Here is a 7,382-nt window from a genome sequence, read left to right on the forward strand (position 1 = left end):
GTTCCTGTCTATGTGCGACTAAGTTGCTCGACCTTAGGCTGCCATTAACACTGATGAAATCTGCTCCCGAAGATTGGATATACGAGGACCAGAGGGATGTGAAACTGCAAGTTCAGGACTCAGAGATTGCGGTCCACCATAAGTTGGCCGCTACCAGCCTATGCAAGGAAGCTACAAATGCCAAAAAGGAGTTGGTTCCAGAGGTTTTTTGCCCAATCTTACAGAAGCTTGCTCACATGATGGATTCAAAACATCTTGCGAAAGTTTTGTCGAAACATTTGGAGTCTGTTATCAACTCTCAGATTCCACGTCTCCGGTCTCTTTTCAATCAAACTATAACTGAGTTGTGTTGTCATGGACACCCCATTATCACGGCTCCAGGGATAAATTCCAAGACCTCAACTCTAAGAGGTCATCTCGAGTATGTGACTTCTACCTCAATGACTAAAGTGTGGGATCCCGGACAACAATGGTATATCCAGCTTTTTATTTTTCTATGTGATTTTGCTTTGGTCATTGCTACTTCACCATTTTTTAGTCTCCTTTATAATCACTTGGAAAAGCATAATCATAATAAGGAGAGGCAAATAGAATTGCTTGTGCTCTTTTATCAATACCGGGATTTGGTACATGAACATGAGTGGTATGCCTTGCTTAATGCCTGTGCATTGGAACTTCATAACATGGGTAATCTTGGACTTCCTTTTTTCCTTCATGACTCTTATTTTCTCTTTCTACAAGACCAATGAAATCATTGAAATTGAAATTGTGGGTTTGGAGACTAGTGACATAATAGTAAAGGTATTTAAAGGTGAAAGTGATGATTCTCAAGTTGAAGCTGCAAAGCCTTATTGTTTTGGCTTGCACTCACCAGAAAATGACTCTGGATTAGTACTAGCACTGAAAAGAGATGTTTCAGATACGTTGCAGCCGAAGTTTATTAGATCACTCTTGTTTGGACCAATGCGTGAGGAATATCAAATTACTTCCTGTTATTCAGTCTCTAGCTGTGTTGTGTCAGATGCAGAGCTTGATATTTGTGGACTGTTATGCTTTAGTTCGCTGCTTTTGACTGTAGTTAGAAGCGCGTTTCAACAGCAACACGACTTAACAGTGTTCGGTGAAGATGGTTGAATTTATTAAACTTGAAGTGCATAATGATTATTGGACAAGGCCATCCATTGACGTCTTTGCTGATGCATTAGCCATTGCCCTACGTTATGATGTTGTTCTCGGTGCTGCTGGCAAAATTCACACAGAAGGAATTACACAAGTCCTTCAGGGTGAGTTGTGGAGAAAAATGGGAGGCAATAGCAATATCGACTCCATGGTTTGTTTAAGAATGTTGGGCACTCTAGAGTTTCACCCTGCAACTAATGGAGTAGTCGAGACTATGGTGGGACGTCTAAGCACGTTGCGTAGGAAATCAAATGTACATTTTACCACAATGAACCTAAATGTTGAACTACTGGAGAAAAAGGGCTGCCATGGGAACTATGCTTCTACATCAAAGAGGTGCTATGGTCTAACAGGATACGACTATGTTTTTTAGAATAATTGGGGTCCCTACTATGAACATCATTATACACATTTTTGTTACTAGCAAATATCGGACCGCTGGTTTCTTTTTGGTATGCAAATGTACATGCCAATCAGTGGCCGTTGCCATCGTGGAAGTCGATATAGCTACAACTACCTTATCTATAATTTTAGTTGTAAGATTTCTTAACTCGAACCTTGAGGACAAGGTTTTTATTGAGGGCTGGAGTATTGTTATGAATCAGCCCAGGCCCAAGGGGTGCAGGGATTTCACACAAACAGTTATTGGGCCAAGAAGAAGCATTTGGACCAGAAGGCTTTCACAAAGATTGGTTCGGGATCTAGGCCCAATTACCCATTGTTAAAAGGGACTAGAAGTTAGAAACAACGGTTATGCGAATAGGTCGGTGCACATCGGTGTTTTAAAAGGCGAGGCGTAAGGGCCGGGCGTTTTACGTGCGCCCATGGGGGCGTAAGTCTTCGAGGTACGGGCGTAAGCCCCGTGGGGTTTTAATTTTTAGTATTTTATAAAATGATATAATTATAATAAATACTTTTAAATATGTGAAATAGCGTAAAAAATTGAAGAAAACTATAAATAAGTAATATATATATATAGCACGAGCAGAGTCGTGAGTAACCATATGCATAAAATCATAATCGTAAATCATCAAATAAGTAAGAAGTCCATATGCGGAAGTCAAGACGAAAATAGTAATAAATTTTTTTTTCCAAAAGTCATTAAGGGTATCGTAGAAAAGCCGCGGGCCCCACGGACGGGTTCCGACCCCCATCCGAGCCCGACTACGATAGTTAGGGGAAAGTTATGTCTGATAAACTTACCTAATATGTTTTGGGGCATTCCGAGCTCGTATGCAAAAGTTACGGACGTTTGAAGTTCGGGACCCTTTTGTAGTCAAAATTCTTTATAAAACCTTTGAAATTCAATCTTTTGAAAACGTGAAAGTCTTATTTTGGTCCAATCAAAGAGTAGATCTTAAGGAACGAACAAAGTACATACTTAAGCTCGGATTCTAAGAGTGGAATTTCCAGAGACCGGGTCATAGCCTAGTAGTACTAAGACATGCCAAAAGGAATAAAGGGTAAGCCTTACATACCTGTGCCGCGACCAACTAGTTATGCTTATTTGTCCAAACTTGTCAATCTACATACAAAAGAATTCACATAATCATTTAATCCATTGTTTCTCACTTGTTCTAACTTTTCAATTAAATTCACTTATATTCTACCGGAATTTCGGCAGCACCTCCCCTGTAAATATACCAACCCCGAGATTCTAACTCGGCCAAATTTTTAATCAACAATAATCCAGGAATTCAACCCGGCCAAACCAACAACAATGCCACAATTATTCTAGCAACCCTTCAATTTTCAATTTAATTCAATTCAATTCAATTTAATTCAATTCGCATAATATTCCGTCGAATCAATCGGCATACTACTTCACCCGAAACCTTCAAATTTAACAACAACCATACATTTCATTATTATCTATATCCATTAACTTCAACTACATTCTTCATTCAACGTCACATAATCCATAACGACAACATCTAGAATGTCGAATTACATTAATTGACACTAACTTACCAAAGCACCCATTTCGACCATAATCACTTCTTACATGTTTTTATACATTTTCATCCATCCCTTTACAATACAACAACAACCTTACAATCAAAATGTCAAATAGAATTGATTCATTTTCTCTTACACCAAACAAGGGCCACACGGCCACCACACACTTTTTACATACTTCCATGAATTTTTCACTTATTTCCTGGCATTTCAATAACAACCAACATGCTACATGTACTACGTGCATATTTTCTTGAATTCTCATCTTTTCATAAATTACGACAACAAACAACATTCTACATAGGATCAATCCATTCTTCCCATGCAACACCACACATCACCACTACCAATCCATGCAACACAATACACGACTACACTATATCCATAACTCAACAATCAAATTACTAAATGATATTAATTCATCACTTCACTCCAACTCAACACATATATTCGGCCAACATGCAACACACATATTTTCATATGTTTCATCCATTTCTTCAACCTATACATACACCAAACATTCATAACACTTAAAAGGAAATTGGTTCTTACCTTTTCCATTCAACTTCTCTCTTGGTTAAAGTTTGTATATGACATCAAAGAGCCTTCTTCTTGATTCAACACTCACCCCATGTTGTAGAGGACCTTCCATTAGGTAGAATAACTAGGAGGAAATATTTTTCTCTTGATCCTCTCTCTTGGTCCAAGTTCGGCCTCCCGTGGCCGAACACCCTCTCTCTTTCTCTTTTTTTTTTTGTTCTTTCTTTGCTCTCTCTTTTTCTCTCCACTCTCTTAATTTAAAAAGATGACCACCCTTTGTATATATATATAGCCTTGCAAGCATGTGAGGGGCACATGCCCCCTCTCTAGATTTTTTCTTTTCTTTTCCCTTTCTTTTATTTTCTAGAATTTTCTCACTTTGTCATCTTTTTTCCATATTTTTGCATGTGCATTTTTGCATGGCTTTCACTAAAAGAAATATGAACACATGGCCCTTCTCTTGAATCTTCTTGAACACCTTGAGAAATTACCGTTTTGCCCCTCGACTTTCTTTAATATTACCATGTTGCCCCTAGCCTTCCGCACTATTTCCACGACTCCTTTTACGAATTTCTCTTTTTGCCCTTAACCTTTCACAATATTTACATACTAATAATAGTCATAAATAATATTTATAACAACTCGTCCATTAAAATAATTTTTGAAAATGGTCTCGCCATAACTTTCCACGACGACCTTGGAATTTCCAAACGTACAATATACGGGCTATAACATCCTCCCCCTTTAGAACATTCGTCCTCGAATGTTCAATGTCTTATGAAGCCTCGTAGCCTTTGCATGAGGGGTTCCTTTTATTGTGGCCCTTTCTCCTTCATGCTCATTCCATATCCTTTATCCGACTTTCCTCATTATCAAGTCCCTAAATCCTCACACGAATCCGCATTCCATGTTATGGGTTTCCTTTCTGGTACTTGAGAATATGATGATCCCCTTACCTATAATAGGTCTCCCCCGCTTTTTAAGGGGCTCCTCGTATACGCCATTCAGCTCTCTTTTCCACTCCGTGCACAACATAGCAAAATTTCTTACCGTAAGTGTTCTTTTCATTTTTCCGTCGATACCATCCTTCTTGACGGCATTCCCATATCTTTCCATCCATTGGCCCTTTCGTACATCTAGTTTGCTTACTCATTTGAATTTTTTTCTCTTAACCGTGCACTGCGTTAACGACGTATACCGTACTTTTAAGCATTTCGCCACTCTTGTTCTTAGCACAAAATCCTTACAATTGGTATCTTCTCCTTTCTTGTTGTTTTGCGATCAAACTTGCACCACAAAATATCCCTTCTAGTATACAAATCGGTCCTATTCTTAATTCACCTTTTAAGAGGGTTCCTCCACACCCGAAACAACCGTGCTAGAGTAACTGCCCATTTATTTCCTTATATACCTTTCAAAAACCGGGATCTCCTAACATCATCACAAGACCCAGTCGCCCCTTTCTCTTACTTCATATTCCTTGTCATGGTCGCTATTCCGTTAGCTCCACTTATTTAAATCGGTTTTCAATCCTCACACACCTTTCCTTCGTTTCATATTACTATACTTTATTCTTTTTACGCACCCATGCTTACAACTTCATCCCAAATAATCCTGTGTTTTTTCAGTTATTCCCTTTTCTGGAGGTCTTGCCCAGTCATGTTTCCTTATCTTTCACTTCTTTCGGATATTTGATCTCTTTATTTCCCACCTATTCACTCATTTTCTCTTTCTAACATCATAGCACTAAGACTTTTCTACTTTACCCTATAGCGAAGATGGCGAAAGCTATCTATACGGTACCGTACCGTTTGTTTTCTTACCACCGTTCGTTTCGGTACCACCTTGCTCGGTTGAGGCCTTCTTTATCGTAGCATAGGTTGTTGGGGCACACATATCCACTGATACCTTCACAAATGAACTACCATACGCATTCATACACATATATTCATCCAGGGCCGAGCGAACCCTCAGACTATCGTAATACTCGTACTCACATTGGGCCTTTAACCGAATCATAAATACATACTTTCAAATCAAACACAAACTTGCGAACGTACAAAATCTGTAATATCACATATAACAAAACGACGGCTTATAGAGCCGCTCACAACCGACATCGATGCACATGACCATGTCGCAAAGTCTCTAACATGACTCGGATGTCATAACACACACAAACTCGACTCGGCGAAAGACTTTCCGAAACAAGTGGAGCTCGCCAAACCCGTCGGAACATCCTGGTAGTACCTTTAGCTCACCCGGGTGTACTGCTACGATGAAACGCACCCCGAAGAAAGGGGTCGATGCGAATATGTACGAGTATGTAAAGCGATAAATACGAACCATAGGAACAAAATACGTAAGATAGACATAATATGCAAAGTATCAAAATATGTAGTTAAAATGCAAATCATGCACGGCTCTTAGAACGGTGGTCGCACGCTCGTCGTTGGCGCCACGCCACGATCACACCGAAGATTTCATATCTCCGTAACCCGACATATCCCCATAACACATCATAGCCAGCCATCACACCATAACACAAAGATCACACCAAACGGAACCCGGCCTGCGGGGAGGAGCTCGAGAACCGTAACACGACATCACACCGGAATTTATCATAATGCGCACGAAGCATAACCGGCCCGGGACTCGGTAAAGGAGGTGTAACCATGAGCACGAGAGGAGTCGTGAGCATACATATGCATAAAATCATAATCGTAAATCATTAAGTAAGTAAGAGATCCATATGCGAAAGTTCAAAAGAAAACGAAATTTACATTTTCCGAAGGTCATCCAGAATAGGCCTAGAAGGGTCGCGGGCCCCACGGACGGGTGTCGACCCCCGTCCGAGCCCGACTAGGGTAGGTAGGGGAAAGTTATGCCTTATGAAGTTACCTATTATGTTTCGGGGCGATCCGAGCTCGTATGCAAAAGTTACGGACGTTTGAAGTTCGGGACCATTTTTAGTCAAAATTCTTTATAAAAACTTTGAAAATTCAATCTTTTGAAAACATGAAAGTCCTATTTTGGTCCCATTAAAGAGTAGATCTTACGAACGAACAAAGTACATACCTAAGCTCGGATTCTAAGAGTGGAATTACCCCAAAGCTCGGGTCATAGCCTAATAGTACTAAGACATGCCAAAGAAAGAAAGGTGAGCTTTACATACCTTGGCCGCCCTCGGAACTAATCCAATTTGCGCCTCGGCTTCTCAAGATCTACCACACATCAATAGGCATCAAGCATTAGCCATAAGCATTGAAGAGTCTCATTCCAAGCCATCACTTTTTCTACGGAAATTTCGACAGCACCTCCCCTATATATCCATCAACCCCGAGGATTCAACTCGGCTAATATCAACAACAACTAAACCAATAATCATAATAACAACATCCATAGTCAATTCATAGTGCATTCTAAGCAATCCGCCTAATATTTCAAGACAATTCAAAGAATATGCTAGGCAACCCGAAATCTTCCAACTTAATGAATACGACAATAGCGCGTTTCTTTCTTTCCAATTCTCATACTACATCAACAATTCCATACATCACCACATTACCTTCATAAATATAAGAAAACATATTGGAATCACATTAAGCTTCAAATCAGCCCACAACACTACAACTTCAACATAAGTCATTAAACCTTCATTTTTATTACATAATCCGCAACAAACAACTACCAAAATACAACAT

This window comes from Lycium ferocissimum, chromosome 4 (assembly GCF_029784015.1).
Source record: "Lycium ferocissimum isolate CSIRO_LF1 chromosome 4, AGI_CSIRO_Lferr_CH_V1, whole genome shotgun sequence".
NCBI classification, from domain to species: Eukaryota; Viridiplantae; Streptophyta; class Magnoliopsida; order Solanales; family Solanaceae; genus Lycium; species Lycium ferocissimum.